This window comes from Lates calcarifer, linkage group LG5 (assembly GCF_001640805.2).
Source record: "Lates calcarifer isolate ASB-BC8 linkage group LG5, TLL_Latcal_v3, whole genome shotgun sequence".
Lineage (NCBI taxonomy): Eukaryota > Metazoa > Chordata > Actinopteri > Centropomidae > Lates > Lates calcarifer.
In genome coordinates, this window is record NC_066837.1 from 1,009,971 (window position 1) to 1,028,874 (window position 18,904).

General features: G+C 38.4%; 2 long non-coding RNA genes across 2 annotated transcripts; one reads left to right on the plus strand and one right to left on the minus strand.

The window, feature by feature from the left end:
- The first annotated feature begins 2,236 nt into the window (after nucleotides 1-2,236).
- Nucleotides 2,237-4,874, plus strand: LOC127142522 (uncharacterized). The gene is made up of 3 exons (XR_007813337.1): nucleotides 2,237-3,112; nucleotides 3,977-4,015; nucleotides 4,573-4,874. It is a non-coding gene; the product is annotated as an uncharacterized LOC127142522 (long non-coding RNA).
- A 1,749-nt stretch (nucleotides 4,875-6,623) lies between these two features.
- On the minus strand, nucleotides 6,624-16,934 carry LOC108874646 (uncharacterized). Its single transcript, XR_001959748.2, has 4 exons — nucleotides 16,405-16,934; nucleotides 14,252-14,349; nucleotides 11,221-11,345; nucleotides 6,624-6,939 (listed from the first exon to the last, which is right to left on the minus strand). It is a non-coding gene; the product is annotated as an uncharacterized LOC108874646 (long non-coding RNA).
- Nucleotides 16,935-18,904: the final 1,970 nt, after the last annotated feature.

Sequence of the window (18,904 nt, forward strand, 5' to 3'; positions counted from 1 at the left end):
ACATGTTGAAAATTCAAACCGCTGCCCTAAACTTCTCTGATTGAATCCTGCCTCGTCTCAAATAGAGTCCCAGTGTTTCAGTGTGTTACTGTGATGATGAGTGGTGTCTGGACTCTGTCAGCTGGTGACAGCACTGATCTCAGTGAACTGATGCAGAGAACAGAGGATCTGGTTGGTGCATGTGTTCAGCCGATGTGGGGCAAAGGCTTCAGTTTGTTGCTCCTCTGACCCAGACATCTCGCCCGATAAGGCCGTCCATTGGAGGCGGTGAACAGAGATGGCTTTGTCTCTGTGTTTCCCGCCTCTCTGCTCTGTCCTCTGTCCTCTGTGAGAGTTTATAGAGACACACGGTCCCTGATCTGATCCCCAAAGCTCCATCCTTCGAACCCAGAGAGCGAGCCACAGCCCTGCTCCTCCACAGGCCGCTGCAGTGCGGTCGACTCCGAGGGGAAAGCAGCGTTTATGTGCATTTTTCTGCTGTTATGCAACCTGGTGATTTTCAAACAGAGACTGATAAACACAGTGAGGGTTTGATGGGACAGCAGAGTGTGTGTGTGTGTTTTCATGCTTTGAGTAACTCCATGATGCCAATCCCCCACCCCCACCACCCCCCTCTCTGTAACCCCCCCGCCATTATGGTCTCGGCCTGGTCCAGGCCACAGCTTCCACTCAGACTCTGTCTCCGTCTCTCACAACACATTTCATTCAGAGGAAAAAACTTCATTGTTTTTACTTTGTTGACATATTTAAACTACTGAATGTTCAGTTTTTGCATGTTTTAGTCCAGAAAGTGTTTGTTCTCCGTTTGTGTTGACAGCACAGGTTTTAGATTGGACTGTGTTTCCCTCCATGAAGGCAGAGGCTGGTTGAACACTGGTTAAACTGAGCTGTGTGTTGAACACTACACAACAGTAACATGTCTTTTTCCTGATGCTGCAGTCTCTGTGTTTCACTCTGTTTATTGTTTCTTGCTTCGTGTTTTATCTTCACTGCTGTCGTCAGTTCACTCGTTGTTGTTGCGTCTTTAACTGAAATTTGAAAAAGGTTCAGTTAAATATTCTTTAGCTTTGGAGCTGAACAGAGAGTATTTAAGAAACCTCGAGTGTCTCGGTAGGAAATGTTGCGTCATGTGTTTCTCTGTGGTTTTACTTGTTGTTTGTTTGTTGTTGTGTGATTAGAGTGGGAGAGCTGTAATTTCACTGTTTTTAATGCATGAATAAACTGAACCTTGAGCTGGATCCAGAGTGGAACAGACTATCAGAACCCAGCCCTCCTGATGACACATAAACAACATGCAGAGTTGAACTGTTCTCAGAACCAGAGGGAAAGGTCAGAGGTCAGCAAAACCATCAGCAGACCCTGAACGCCCACAGCAGCAGGAAATCAGGGCGGTGTTGGTGGAGACGTCTTGACCGATGGACGGCGCCATCATCAGCGAGCAGAGTGACACTGGTCTGACACCACGATGCATCGTCCAGCTCCACCAACACAGTCCACTGTCCCTCAGTGGTTCTGCAGCTTTAATGTTGGAGTCATGAAATCTGAGCCTCTGTGCTCTCACTGCTTCAAAGGCCGCTGGCACAGCAGAGCGAACGCCCAACGCCCGCCTCCACATCGCCCGCTAATCCATCTGAGAAACCCGAGTCGGCCTTTCTGTGGACCACAGAGAGAAGAGGCTTCGCTCCAACGCAGACAGGAAAGTCTGAAAGTCCGATGGACGGGGTGGGGGTGGAGCCTCTGTGGAGCAAGGCACTAACGCTGCCAGAGGGGGGGTTGGAGGTTCGATGCCCGCTGTGACCAACTGCACTAATAATGTGAACAGATGTGGAGCTGTACGGTTCCAACCCCGAGAGAATCGATTCAAAGTTCAACTCCAGTCTGGTTGTTATGGCTTTGGTAACTCAAGAACTCAGTGTTTGCACAAATTGCTCTGAAAGGGGTGTGGTGGAAGAGTGTGTGTGTGTGTGTGTGTGTGTGTGTGTGTGTGTGTGTGTGTGTGTGTGTGTGTGTGTGGGGCAGTATGACTCAGCCATGCAGAGACAGTTGTGGGAACTGCAGGAGTCTGGAGACAGCGAGGAGAAAGGGACTGACGTCAACTCCCTGAGGCTGAGCAGAGGAGTAACACTGATCCCATCATGTTCCCTCACAAGTTTTACTGTCGCTCTCTCCTCTCAGCTCTGCTTCTGTCCACTGTGTTTTCTAAAGGTCCAACATCTTGACTCGATTTCTCACAATCAAATCTCCAAACAGAGAGAAAACAACGTCTGCACAAAGAAGCTTGTTCTCTGAGTGAAGACGCTGTAGTTTATCTCGTAGAGATCTGGTCAAACTGAGACATCACATCATGTCCCGCCACAACAAACATCATTTTATCTTCACGTCACGTCTGTCCCTGCCTGCTTTAAACTTTATTTCAACTTTATTTCAATTCTACACATTTAACTTTAGAGAATTCTGACAGCTTTGATTCAAAGTCAGGTTTTATTTTATAAATTCTATGTTCATATGCAGTCTGTGAGTGTAACACTAGTGTGCTCAAAGTGTCAACAATATTAAAGTATACATGATGCAGATCCATATCCAAACATGTCTGTATAATAACTCCAGACACCTGGATCCACGTCCTCTACAGCAGTCAGGACCAGTGATCCTGGTTCAACTCCTCCTGTTCTCCATGTACAACATGAACGCATCACGCTGCACAGCTCGTTACATCATCAGCAGATTAAAGAATGAGTATTAACTTTCAGGGAGGGAAAGTAAATACAACAGCCTCCGCTGATTCGACCAATCAGGAGCCGCTGCTGGCAGAGCAGAATCAACGGACCAATGAGCGTTTTGTTTGTCTACGTTGGCTGGCGTGTGTTGTCATTGGCCGTGACGTGTGACGTAATCCCGTGACCTACTCAGAGGAGACGGAAGAGATGGCGGCAGGAAAACAAAGTGGGAGAAAAGAGTGAAAATACGGAGTCAAACAGCGTTTGAGTCGTCGTTTCGTTGATTTGGTTTGTTAGCAGTTTGATAAAGTTCAGTACTGAAGATGTCTGGGTAAAATAAAACAAGCTCTGGAGCTGGACTGAGGCTGGACTCTGAGCACAGCTGCGACGGGAAGGTAAGCTAACGAGCTAGCTAAGTAGCAACGAGCAAACGCATTAGCCTTCTCTTTTAAATGTTATTTTTCGGTCGTACTTCCATGTTAAGTCGTTTTTATTGTGCGGGTAGGAGTGTGTTTGTGTGTCTGACTGGAGCTGTGCGGCTCTGCAGCGTCTGTTTCTCAGGTTTTTGTGTCTTTGCGGGCGTTTGGCATCATTTTGCATCTGTGCCCGGCTGTTTAACATCTATTAATGATGTGGTCGTTTCACATCTTATCATGTTGTCTTGTCAGCTGTTTAGTTCTTGCTTTGCGGTCACGTTTTTAATCTTCCTCCAGGATACATAGCACATGTGGATTTGGAGTCTGTCCATAGCCATTTATTGATTCCCTGTTGTGTATGTTAGTGAGAAGTAATTTATTTGTAGTGACTCGATACTTGGTTGAGCTCAGTTTAGTCTTAGGTTACTGTTAGAAATCATTGCATTAAACTTGGCTGCACTTAAGCTTTGAAAGTGAAAATTATGGTTTCTGAAATGTCTTTTCTAAAAAGCTCTTATCTGATATAATCAACTTCTTACCTTGGATTAGTGTACATGTTAAGACAAGGTGTTAGTGTTTAGTTTTCAGTGTCTTTCCTCCTACACTGTTTTGGTGGCTCACACCTGTCTATACACAGTCTCACAGCTGACACTGTATCACAATCCTCTGTATCATGAATTTTCTGGAGCTCAGTCACTTGGTTTCTAAAGATAAATGTTGCTAAATGTTTTTATTCTCAGTTCATGAGCAGTTCTGTCACGAGATGTCGTCATTTTTAATTAATTTCATATAGTTGGAGTTCAACAGTTTGGTTTGAAATAAATGCTGTGCTGTGTTTTTCAGGTGTATGGACAGAAACAACTGGATTCACTGAAGTTGAAGGTAGGAAAATACTTTATTTCTTTTAAAAACATCAGGGAACAAAACGTCCTCAAACTCTCTACAATTTATTAAAACAAACAGTAACAGAAGTAACAGAAGAAACTATAAATATAAATGCAATACCCAAAAATAGTAATGTCAAAGTAATTGTAATTTCAAAAGTAATACAGAAGCAATCCTTAATTGTGAGTGTAATCCCTAAAAATGCAAGTATTATACAAGTAATCATAAATATAAATGTAACACCAAAGTAGAGGTAAGAAAGTAAGTAATAGAGAAATAATCCCCAATAATTAGAATGTAATCCCTAAAAGTAGGACTACTTTAAAAGTAATATAGAAGTCATTTCTAACTGATGTCTAAGTATCAGGCATTTTTAAAGTAATGTAAGAGTAATACCTATGTAATATTTTCAAGAAGGAGTAATGTAGAAGTAATTGTAAATATAATTGTAATGGGCACTGGTAGAAGTAATGGAGAAGTAATCCAGACACAGCAGAATAGTAAAATCAGATTCATTGATCAGTTTCTGACATGAACATGTTATGTCTCTGCAGGAGGAGGAGGCGGGAGATCTCTACCTAAAGCAAGAGAGAGAACAACAGTGATGAAGCTGTTACACACCACAGAAGAAGACCTCCACCATCTTCCTGCTCAGCCACTTCTTGTAAAACACTGTTGATCTCCTGTTGTTTAAGTGGAGACACTGTGTTCAAGCTAACAACACTATAATGTTATGAGCTCAGACTGGGAGATAAAATCAAAGCGCCTCCTAGTGGTCAATCAGCTGTCATTATCTGCTGTGATTTGTTATAATGTTGTCTGGAACAAAATCATTAAAGGTTTCTCTGATTTCAAACTATTGTCAAACTAATTATTTTCTCTACTTAGCTAAATTAAATATGCATTGATTACTACTCTTATTATGGATTAATTCTATTATAATTTCTATTATTGATTATTTCTATTATTATTTTGTACTACTTCTATATTATGAATGAATTATTAATTCTATCTCATTAATTGCTTTTATTATTTATCAATCCTATTAATATGAATTACTATTGTTACTAACCCTAATTCTAGCAACTAGCAAACTAGCATGAACTACTTACATAACACAAAGGGCTTCCTTTGATATTAGGATTAGGGTTACGTGCAATAGTTACTAGGGTTAGGGTTGTCTGAAATAGTTACTAGGGTTATGTAGAGTTGCTAGTTATTAAGGTTAGGGTTATGTGTAATCATTACTAGGGTTAGGGTTATCTAATAATTATTAGGGTTAGGGTTAGGGTTGTCTGAAATAGTTACTAGGGTTAGGGTTATGTAGAGTTGCTAGTTATTAAGGTTAGGGTTATGTGTAATCATTACTAGGGTTAGGGTTATCTAATAATTATTAGGGTTAGAGTTATGTGTAATCGTTACTAGGGTTAGGGTTATCTAATAATTATTAGGGTTAGGGTTAGGGTTATCTGAAATAGTTACTAGGGTTAGGGTTATCTAATAATTATTAGGGTTAGGGTTAGGGTTGGGGTTAGGGGTTAGGGTTAGGGTTAGGGTTATCTGAAATAGTTACTAGGGTTAGGGTTATCTAATAATTATTAGGGTTAGGGTTATGTGTAATCATTACTAGGGTTAGGGTTATCTAATAATTATTAGGGTTAGGGTTAGGATTAGTGGTTAGGGTTAGGGTTATCTAATAATTATTAGGGTTAGGGTTATATGTAATCGTTACTAGGGTTAGGGTTATCCAATAATTATTAGGGTTAGGGTTATCTAATAATTATTAGGGTTAGGGTTATCTGAAATAGTTCCTAGGGTTAGGGTTATCTAATAATTATTAGGGTTAGGGTTATGTGTAATCATTACTAGGGTTAGGGTTATCTAATAATTATTAGGGTTAGGGTTAGGATTAGTGGTTAGGGTTAGGGTTATCTAATAATTATTAGGGTTAGGGTTATATGTAATCGTTACTAGGGTTAGGGTTATCCAATAATTATTAGGGTTAGGGTTATCTAATAATTATTAGGGTTAGGGTTATCTGAAATAGTTCCTAGGGTTAGGGTTATCTAATAATTATTAGGGTTAGGGTTATGTGTAATCATTACTAGGGTTAGGGTTAGTGGTTAGGGTTAGGGTTAGGGTTATCTAATAATTATTAGGGTTAGGGTTAGGGTTAGGGTTATCTGAAATAGTTACTACGGTTAGGGTTATCTAATAATTATTAGGGTTAGGGTTATGTATAATCGTTACTAGGATTAGGGTTATCTAATAATTATTAGGGTTAGGGTTATCTAATAATTATTAGGGTTAGAGTTGTCTGAAATAGTTACTAGGGTTAGGGTTATGTAGGGTTGCTAGTTATTAGGGTTAGGGTTATCTGTAATACTTAGTAGGGTTAGGGCTATCTGTATTAGGGTTAGGGTTATCTGTAACTATTACAGATAGGGTTAGGGTTAGGCTTAACTATTACAGATAACCCTAACCCTAACCCTAATAAATATTACAGATAACCCTAATTCTAACATTTTACTATACCATGACTATATCCCAGTTCCTGAGGGGGGGAAAAAAGAGCAAACAAAGCGGAACCAATGTGCAACCAAAAAGAAGTTTTATTTATATATATACATTTTATTTATACAACAAAAAACACTGATTCTCAAACAGAAGAACTAATCAACAGAGGGACCAGATTCAACCACAATCAACAACAACAATATGAGTAAACAGTTTAATGGTCAACACCCTCCTTTCCACTGAAAGGAGTATTATCAAGCTGTTGAAACAGCTCACTTGCAGCCCAGTCGGTTCACACCACCAATCTGACTGGCATTCAGTGGCCCACTGGGCCCAACTGGTGTCTCTTTCTCCCCTTTATCGCTTCTGCCACCGTTTGAGAACGCTTCTTACTGGAGGATCATCTGAGGAGCAGAGAGAGAGCAACAAAAAGAAAAGTTATACTACATCCGTAACAAACATACTATACTTTATTTACTGTACTATATTTTTTATGACATTTTTGACCCCATACTATACTATGATATTTTTTGATGGTTTTTGACACCATACTATACTTTTTTGATCAACTTTCATGTCTTAGTATACTATCACATTTTTAGACCAATTTTCATGCCATACTATACTATGACATTTTTTAACCATTTTTGACACCTTACTGTACTATGACATTTTTTGACCAATTTTCATGTCAGACTATACTATGACATTTTTTTGTCCATTTTTGACCCCATACTATACTATGACATTTTTTGACCATTTTTGACGCCATACTATACTACGACATTTTTTGATGTTTTTTGATGCCTTACTATACTATGACATTTTTTGACCATTTTTGACACCATACTATACTATGACATTTTTATGACATTTTTGACTCCATACTATACTATGACATTTTTATGACATTTTTGACTCCATACTATACTATGATATTTTTTGATGATTTTTGACACCTTACTATACTATGACATTTTTTGACCAATTTTCATGTCATACTATACTATGATATTTTTAAAAGTTTTTTGACACCTTACTATACTATCACATTTTTATGACATTTTTTGATGGTTTTTGACACCTTACTGTACTATGACATATTTATGACATTTTTGTCGCCTTACTATACTGTGACATTTTTATGACATTTTTGACCCCATACTACACTATGATATTTTTTGACCATTTTTGACCCCATACTATACTATGACATTTTTTGACCATTTTTGATGCCATACTATACTATGATATTTTTTGATGGTTTTTGACACCTTACTGTACTATGACATTTTTTGATCATTTTTGATGCCATACTATACTATGACATTTTTTGACCATTTTTGACGCCATACTATACTATGACATTTTTTGATGGTTTTTGACACCTTACTATACTATGACATTTTTTGACCATTTTTGACGCCATACTATACTATGACATTTTTTGATGGTTTTTGACACCTCACTATACTATGACATTTTTTGATGGTTTTTGATGCCTTACTATACTATGACATTTTTTGACCATTTTTGATACCATACTATACTATGACATTTTTTGACCATTTTTGACGCCATACTATACTATGACATTTTTTGATGGTTTTTGACACCTCACTATACTATGACATTTTTTGATGGTTTTTGATGCCTTACTATACTATGACATTTTTTGTCCATTTTTGACACCATACTATACTATGACATTTTTTGACCATTTTTGATGCCATACTATACTATGACATTTTTTGTCCATTTTTGACACCTTACTGTACTATGACATTTTTTGACCAATTTTCATGTCATACTATACTATGATATTTTTTTATGGTTTTTGACGCCTTACTATACTATGACATTTTTATGACATTTTTGACGCCTCACTATACTATGACATTTTTTGATGGTTTTTGATGCCTTACTATACTATGACATTTTTTGACCATTTTTGACGCCATACTATACTATGACATTTTTTGATGGTTTTTGACACCTCACTATACTATGACATTTTTTGATGGTTTTTGATGCCTTACTATACTATGACATTTTTTGTCCATTTTTGACACCATACTATACTATGACATTTTTTGACCATTTTTGATGCCATACTATACTATGACATTTTTTGTCCATTTTTGACACCTTACTGTACTATGACATTTTTTGACCAATTTTCATGTCATACTATACTATGACATTTTTTAAAGTTTTTTGACACCTTACTATACTATCACATTTTTATGACATTTTTGATGCCATACTATACTATGATATTTTTTGATGGTTTTTGACACCTTACTGTACTATGACATATTTATGATATTTTTGACGCCTTACTATACTATGACATTTTTTGTCCATTTTTGACGCCTTACTATACTATGACATTTTTATGACATTTTTGATCCCATACTATACTATGACATTTTTTGACCATTTTTGATGCCATACTATACTATGATATTTTTTGATGGTTTTTGACACCTTACTGTACTATGACATTTTTTGATCATTTTTGATGCCTTACTATACTATGACATTTTTTGATCATTTTTGATGCCTTACTATACTATGATATTTTTTGATGGTTTTTGACTCCATACTATACTATGACATTTTTTGACCATTTTTGACGCCATACTATACTATGACATTTTTTGATGGTTTTTGACACCTCACTATACTATGACATTTTTTGATGGTTTTTGATGCCTTACTATACTATGACATTTTTTGTTCATTTTTGACACCATACTATACTATGACATTTTTTGACCATTTTTGATGCCATACTATACTATGACATTTTTTGTCCATTTTTGACACCTTACTGTACTATGACATTTTTTGACCAATTTTCATGTCATACTATACTATGATATTTTTTTATGGTTTTTGACGCCTTACTATACTATGACATTTTTATGACATTTTTGACGCCTCACTATACTATGACATTTTTTGATGGTTTTTGATGCCTTACTATACTATGACATTTTTTGACCAATTTTCATGTCATACTATACTATGACATTTTTTAAAGTTTTTTGACACCTTACTATACTATCACATTTTTATGACATTTTTGATGCCATACTATACTATGATATTTTTTGATGGTTTTTGACACCTTACTGTACTATGACATATTTATGATATTTTTGACGCCTTACTATACTATGACATTTTTTGTCCATTTTTGACGCCTTACTATACTATGACATTTTTATGACATTTTTGATCCCATACTATACTATGACATTTTTTGACCATTTTTGATGCCATACTATACTATAATATTTTTTGACCATTTTTGATGCCATACTATACTATGATATTTTTTGATGGTTTTTGACACCTCACTATACTATGACATTTTGTGATGGTTTTTGATGTCTTACTATACTATGACATTTTTTGACCATTTTTGACGCCATACTATACTATGACGTTTTTTGACCATTTTTGACCCCAAACTGTACTATGACATTTTTTGACCAATTTTCATGTCATACTATACTATGATATTTTTTGATGGTTTTTGACACCTCACTATACTATGACATTTTTTGACCATTTTTGACGCCATACTATACTATGACATTTTTATGACATTTTTGACTCCATACTATACTATGATATTTTTTGATGGTTTTTGACACCTTACTGTACTATGACATTTTTTGTCCATTTTTGACGCCATACTATACTATGACATTTTTTGTCCATTTTTGATGCCATACTATACTATGACATTTTTTGATGGTTTTTGACACCTTACTGTACTATGACATTTTTTGACCAATTTTCATGTCATACTATACTATGGCATTTTTGGACCATTTCTGACCCCAAACTGTACTATGACATTTTTGACCATTTTTGATACCATACTATACTATGACATTTTTGGACCATTTTTGAGTCCATACTACACTATGACATTTTTTGACCATTTTTGACCCCATACTATACTATGACATTTTTTTGATGGTTTTTGACACCTTACTGTACTATGACATTTTTTGACCAACTTTCATGTCTTAGTATACTATGACATTTTTTAGACCATTTTATGACATTTTTGACCCCATACTATACTATGATATTTTTTGATGGTTTTTGACACCTTACTATACTGTGACATTTTTTGATGATTTTTGATGCCTTACTATACTATGACATTTTTATGACATTTTTGATGCCTTACTATACTATGATATTTTTTGATGGTTTTTTGACACCTTACTGTACTATGATATTTTTTGACCAATTTTCATGTCTTGGTATACTATAACATTTTTTGACCAATTTTCATGTCATACTATACTATGACATTTTTTGATCATTTTTGATACCATACTATACTATGACATTTTTATTACATTTTTGACTCCATACTATACTATGACATTTTTGGACCATTTTTGACATCTTATATAAATGACTTTTTTTAAACCAATTTTCATGTCATATTATACAATACAAATCTTTTGATGGCTTTTAACGCCTTACTATACTATGATGTTTTTGATGACTTACTATAGTTGAGCTAACTTTGTTTGAAAACCCCAAAATTAAGAAAAACAAACTTACAATTCATACAAAGTGAAAAAAAAGGATCATTGCCCGTTGTTAATATTATATGTTGTTATATGTATTTCAACACTCAGGTGTACCTGGATGTGAAGGAGTAAACATCCTGCTATCCGGTGTAACATCATCTCTATGGTTGATGAGGCAGCATCCCTCGTTTCCAGCTCACATGCTCAGATTAACATTATATGTCTTTGCAGTGTGGGAACTAAAACTCACAGAGAAAACAACATGTAAACAACATGTATACCAGATCTAACAAACAAAGTAAACAACAGGAACAAACAAACACAGAAGTTAAAGTCTAGTTTTCAAGCCTTTACTAACACAAAACTGAGCTCAACTGAGTATCACTCTGCAGGTGTATTTGTCACTGGAGGTGTAATGAATTCATAGAATGCATCAGTTCTTACTTTATTATTACCATCTTATGATGGTAATAACTTTGCAGGGGAAGGAACTTGAGAGTCTGAAACTGTTCATCACTGGTCAGCCTCATGAAACAACAGTGTGGCAGAGCCAAGAGAAATGTGTGACCACTACAGTGCAGTGAGAAAGCTTTTCCTCGGTGACTGCTCGTTAACCGGTAGAGCATCAGGCTGCTGCCAGTGTTGCTGTTCTCTCTCTGTTTGGGACATTTCAGGCTCAACACATGTTGGATGTAACTAGTCTAATAAATCCTTCACAGACTGGGTCTGACCGTTCTCGGGTCCCTTTCGGGTGAAGTCTCTTTTTTTTTTTGAAAATGTATTTATGCATTTCTGGTTCATGTTTTCCATGCAGAACCATTTACAGGTTGGATCTAAAACCAGTCAGGATCTAAGAAGAGTTTCCTCTGTCCAAACTTCTAGTCTTTATAATTACTTGCTGTTTAATCTGAACTCTTATGTCTAACACTGGTTCTACCACAAAGACAGAGTTTCTCCTTTGAGGATTATTAAAATTCCTAATAATCTGAACTGGAGTGTCAGTTGAGGCCAGCAGTTTTGTTCCAGCTGACCTGAGGCCACATTATCCCCTCCAAACTCTAAATCTAAACCCACAGCAGAGACTGTCACACATACCATAAATTCTCCTCCCAGAGTGTGTGTACAACTGTGTGTGTGTGTGTGTGTGTGTGTGTGTGTGTGTGTTGTGATAGTGTTGGAGGAGTGTAATGACTACCACATGCTGCTGTACGTCGACCTGAGTGTTTGTGTCGGACTTTGTTTTCAGTCTGACTCACAACATAATGGCTGAATTTTGAAGCGTGTGCATCTCCAAAGCCACATGATGAAGAACAACACAATTTAAACTTCGGCAGCTGAAATGACTCATTGTTACACTGCCAGTGGATTTGGTGGCACTGCTAAACCAACGAGCTCTTGCTCTTATGTCTTGAATCATCTCAGTCCAGTTTGGGTGGTCTGTTGTTTTTAACAAAGATGCAAATCCACCACCCCGAGTTCAGCCTGGGTCAGTGTTCCCAGACAGACCAGTAGGTAGTGTTGACAGGAAAAGTACTGCTTAGGAAGCATTTTCTCTGCTTTGGTTTTGGGGTAAACATCTGCGGTGTTGCTCATCAGCCTCAGGGATCCTAAATCTGGAAGAGAGCCACGTGGGTGAGCACACTGCAGGCCGCCAAGCCACGGTATGCAGAATATACCGACATCCACCGAGCAGAGACGTAAACGAGTTTGACACCGACTGCATTAGCAGCGTTTTGGCGGAACGAACTGGGGTTTTATAAATTACTTGTGGCTAAAAAAGGGAAGTGAAATGGTTACGGCAAAGTCAGGATCAAAGACAGAACGTGGACGTTAGCATTAGAGGCTAAACACGAGGTCAGGGAGCTCGCAGGGTGGTCTGTTGGTTTGAGAGATGCCTCGAAACCAAAAGGTCAGGAGATCATTCTGTTTGATCTCTCCATCATCTACATGAACTGAACAGAATCAGATCAACAAAGTGCTTCAAACATATATTAGCTTGTCAGCTAAGACTGAACCACCTCCAATACATTTTAGACCATCACTACTTTTAAAAAGCTATTAATGCATGACAGCTTCTGGTGGTTTTCCCTCAAATCCAGTTTGTATCAGCTCCAAAAATGTAGACAGCAGCACCATAACTGCCCATTATTCAGCTGTGTGTTTTCCTGACCAAAACAAACACACCCTCCTCTCCCCTCAGAGACCAGACCAGACTTCAGCCGATCAATATCAAATCAGAGAAACAGGTAAACATGCTACGATCTTCTCCCTGTGTTTACTCTCCCTGTGATGTGGGATCAATTACTGCTGCTGATTTGAAGTGGATCAGGAGTTTGCTCTGTTTGTTTAATAAACTCAGAGAGTGTCTCACAAATCAGCTGACATGTCAACAAGTCTTTTATTTGTCCTCATCTCTCACCAGAAGCTTAACCTTTTTGAATTAACATCTGAACAGTGAGAGAATAACTGAAAATGGTTCTCTGATTCTTCAGATGGAGACAAACACAACTCCACAGAATGAACATGGTGATCTGTGACAGCTAGATGTGGAAATCAGCAACCGTTTGATCAGTTCAACATATCAGCTTAAAATGTGATCATCTGTCAACTGATTTCTGCTCCAAACAAGTGGCCAGAAAGTAAATTACTAAAGGTTTAATTTTGAAGGTACATCCAACACCTCAGGGTGGAGCTCTCCACAGTCATGCACCTGTGCTTTGGGCATTGTTGTCATGTTCAGAGGCACGTGATAGAAACAGGTTCAGAATCACTGACCTGGTCAAAGAACAACATGTCAGCTCAAACACATGGCCTGTTTGACACCTCTGCAGGGTTTGAGCAGATCTGTTTCTCAGCCTTTCTCTTCTCTAAAATGTCAACACATCCATTAAAATCTATTCCTGCTCCGTCTTCCCGTCTCTCATCTGAGTGTCCTCTAACTCTGTCAGAGGAATTTAATTAGCCTGGGTTCACTGACTCTTTGTTTCCCTTGATGTGGTGAGAGAAGGTAATTTTTGGGGGTGATAAAAGCAAACCACAGAGAGAAGCCACTGGCAGCTTCAGACTTTAAAACCAAAAGTAAAACCCTCAATGGTCAAATCCAGTTCTACTGTTCAGAAATTTAATCAAAAATAGAAGCTCTTACGCTGAGCACTCGGAGGGAAGTTAACCCTGGGATCCTTCGTCCTGGGAAAAGTCCCGGGAGCTGCGGCCGCTCACTTCCCATCGTCCTCCACCTCAGACCTAAAAAACAGACTGTGATCAAACCGAGGCTCAGTTATTCTGCAGGGATGTAAAAGAATCAGGCAAGAGCTCAAGAAAACCAAAATAAAACGGCAGAGAAACTGTTCAACCAAAGCCGATAAAAGTCATAAAAGTCAAAACAGCTCGAACAAACCTAATAAAAGTGAGAAGAATTCAAACAAAGCCCAAAGAAAAACAGAACCGAAAATGACAAAGGAGAAATCAGAGCAATAAAACCCACAAGAAGGAGAAGCAGGAGGGAAAAATGCTTCTCTGTAACAGACGGTTGTGAGCAGGACGAGGCCTGCAGCCCTTTCACATGAAGGAAATTTGTGATTTTGCATAAAACTGACTTGACCTGACAGAGACTGCCTTTGCCTCGGTCTTCTTCTGTGTTTCTTTTAGTCCTGTTTTTGGTCCTGAGGGGAATATCTGGCTCTTTAGCTGCTGAATGCTGCACTGACCAGCTGCTCTCTGACTGAGTCTGTCTGCTGTTAGTGAGCACAGGTAGTGAACAATGGATTTATCAGAGCTTGTTGGATGAAAACATCTGCTGCTGCTGGGAATGATAAAAGCAGCGAGAGGGAACCAACACAGGAAAGCTGTGGTCCAAAGAAACAGAACAATGAACTGAAAGACATTAGAAACCTCTGTGGAGCCGAGAGGAACTGTCTGCTCATAATTGTCTATGAGTGATGCCTTTCACACTGCACATTTGTTCAAGTAAAAATACTGATGTGTGCAGGGTCAACAGAGGCGATCGCTTCAACTCAAGCGCTGAGAGGTGGAGGATAAAATCAAGTTTAAACTGAGTTCAAATAAATAAAGTTCAGCTTTTAGTAATAAGTACTCTAAACACTCTTCCACAGTATTTTCACACCAAACACTTGTGTTCCAGTACGAAAACGAGATTGTCTGTGTTCAATTTGTAAAAGAAGCAGCTCACTGAACTGTGTGGTGGTGACATGAGATGAAACTCAACACAACAGGAATAAAGTTTGATTTGATGGCAGCAGCTTGGTCCACACATGAAGACAAAAAACATTGTAAACTCTGCAGTAACATGAACCTCACATGAACATATGAATATATTTCAGCCCCCAAGACTTACAATGCAAGAACGTTAAGAGGGGATATCTTAAAGCTTTGTTTCAGGAGTGGGTTTTGTTTGTATTGTGCATGTGCACAACTGACGCAACACAGTTCAGCAAGTGGTTTCACGCTGTTCGACTGACTGACAGGTGGAGGTAATCACAATATGAAGCAATGCACAGGGGAAAAGTCTGCAAGCAAAACAATCATCTTTGCAAATTTTTTATGAGGAAGGAAAATACACAGAAGAGAGAGTGAGAGTGTATTTTGTAGTATTAGTGAAATAACCCTTTAAAAACACTCAACTTAAAGAGGAACCATCTTAGTGGTTTCACTGATGCTCTAGTCGATTCTAAATGTGAGAGCGGCTCTTGCTCAAAGGCACTTTAGCAGACCGAAACAGAGCAACCTGACTGAAGCTTTTCATTGACAGGACACTGTCAAAACACTAAGTCAGAACAAACTCCCTATGTATGGTTCTGAGTCCTGACTGGGAGCGATTAGCAGTATCTTAATGTCCTTGACCTGCGACCCGCAGGCCTGGAACAGACAGAGATATCAGTGCTGTGGAGTGATTGATGTCGGTGGAGACCAGCACGTTCTTTATCTAAATCCAACACGTTCAGAGCTGACATACCAGAGGCCGAGCAGCCAGAGGACGGCCAATAACTGCTCTGAAAACACAGTGCAGTCAGTGCAGGGAGTTTCTGTGAAATCTGAGCTGGATGTTTCTGATGGCCTGAAAAGACCCAGCAGTCCCAAAGTAAAGGATCAGTTCATCCAAATGACAAAAGAACATATTCCCTCATGTCCCTGTAGCTAGTAGCATCTGTAGCAGTGTGATGTTGGTGTTCATCCCTGTTAAATATATGGAGTGAGCAGAAACTTTTGTGAACAGTTGTGAACCTCGTGAGGAAAAAAGGGGGAAACATGAAATAAATCATGCATGTTGTAAACACTTACACATGGAGATTAGCATTAGCTGGTGGTTAGCATACGTCTGCAGCCTTGAGGATGATCGATGACTGTAATTGTCTCTGTAGACGACTGTAAATGAGAAGAAGCAATTGAATTCTGATTCAGCATAAAACAGCCAACACAATCTGTGGTGTAATTACAGAACCTTGTTAAGTTATTGATTTAGGAGAATAAATTAAATACAGAACAGTCTGACAAACTTCAGACTGGTTTTATTGTGAAACATTTTAGCCATGCTAGCAGCAGCCAGGCTCTGATACATACCAATGTCCATCAGTTCCTTTGGTCCAGACTGAAATATCTAAACATCCACTGAATAGATAGGTCCAAAATTTTGTACAGATATTCATGCTCCCCAGAGGATGAACTCTCACTTTTGTCATCCTCTGTCTTTTCCTCTTGCGCACCAAGAGTTTGAAATCAGTGGTTTTCAGTAAACTATGCCAATTACTATTGGATGGATTGTCATGAATCTGAATTTTCAAATTTTTAAAAATGCTGGTCACAAAGCTTTAGTCAGTCTTGCTGACACAATATCCCAGCCCTGACGTAAGCAGTCTCAGTCTTGGAACAAGTTTTTCCAACTGAGATCCAGTTCTTTGGTGGTCGAAATACAAAGAACTAGTTTGAGATTAGGTACCAGCTCTGAACCCTCTGACTGTCTCAGTGGAAAAGAGGAAACATTCATGCATCACAATAACTTTCTTTACTAAAAAACTTAATCTGTGACTGCTCTCATATTTTATTTGAAGAATTGCCACCAAACCGTAGATTTAGAGGTTACACTGAACACATTAAAGAATCCTTAAATTCCTCAGTCTGTTCAGTCAGAGTTGAGGTTCTCAGTAGGCCTCAGTGCACAAATCTTAGAAAACGATTCTGATCATGAAGTGAAGTCAAATGAAAACAACAGAAGTGTGCTGCTGTAAACACAAACTCCAGTTGTGCTGCGTCACTGCTCCTGTGGCCACATAAATAATGTAGTTTAGTCTGGAGGTTTGAACATGAAATGAACACATGGATGTGACTGTGCTCGGACAGCAGAAGTTTTCTGTGTGGTTCCCTGGTTTCTCTGTGATGACTTAATGCAGAGAGAATTCAGCTCTGAGGGAAACACTGCAGCCGAAACACAGCACACAGCTCCCCCTGCAGGAACATCAGAGCACTGTAACACATCACACAGTGAGATAACACCAGTCTGGACCCTCAGAACAAAAACATGCCTGATCAGATCCAGCTGGGAGGATCATTTCAAATATAAGAGAAAAAACCCTCCAGTAATCTGGTTAATGAGGAGCCTGTAAACACAGAAGCTGTTTTGATAATGACTTCTTCTACAAACCTGAACAGCTTCATGTTCTCACCCTGAAGAAAAAGTTGCGATTTAAAAACATTCTGCTCATATCAGACCTCCTTTAAAATGGAGGGACTGTGCAAAGTTCAGAAGGTAACTAAAGGTTTTTGGGGGTTTTTGTCATATTGATGAGTGAGCAGCTGTTAGTTTGGTGAGTAACCATAAGACTTGTTTCAGTTATAGTTTTTGTGGCTGTGGTTTACTGTGGTGGTTTCTGAGAGGGTTATAATCTACAGCACAGAGCAGGTAAAAATAATCTTCAGGATGTTTGCAGAAGTCATTATTTCTTTATTTTAGTTTAGTTTCCAAATATAAACAGTGGGATATTTAACATACATACATACATACTGTTGTATATCATCATGTTAATGTCATGTCTGATAGAAACTGCAAACTACTTTAGCCACAATTGTTATTATTCAGTTACAGGAAATGTTAATGTTAATAAAGTTAATAAATAAAGTGAGCGTTGGTGTCTACGACAGACGGACATAAAGTCACGTGTCTATGTCTGGTTGATCCAGATAAGCTGCTGTAAATAACGGGGCGGTGCAGCTGTGGCATTGCTGCGCAGTAAGAAGTTTGCGGCTCCGCACCTGGACAGAGACGCACAGACGGTGGTAACGCTGCGGTCAGGTGATGGCTCCAGTGTTGAATACAAACTGTACTAAATGTGCTTATTGAAGAGGAAACGAGGTGTTTTAACGTCTTTGTAAAGATCTGAACTTCTACCTGATGTTACTGTCGATCCAAGCTGAAGTGATGAGAGTGCGGTCTACATCATGATGTTATGATCTGGAGATGTATATATAAAACCAACTGGACTTACAGTGAAGTCACTTACAGGAGTTAAAGCTGCAGCTGTTAAACCCTGGATGTTATTGTTAAACTCCAACTCTCTGCTGTTTTCCTCTCAAACTTTCACTTTCTGTTCTCGCTGTGGCGCAGATCATTTTCTCTCCTCAGACCAAAGCTAAAGGTGTGTTCAGTGTCTTGTTTTCTGTATTTGACTCTGTAATGATTCTTTCTTCCTTTCGTTAAATCTCTGAATGTGTGTGTAGGTTTTTGGATCAACCGCTCAGTTCATGTCGTTTTAGCAGTTTTAAAACCGGATGAAGCGATGATGGAAAC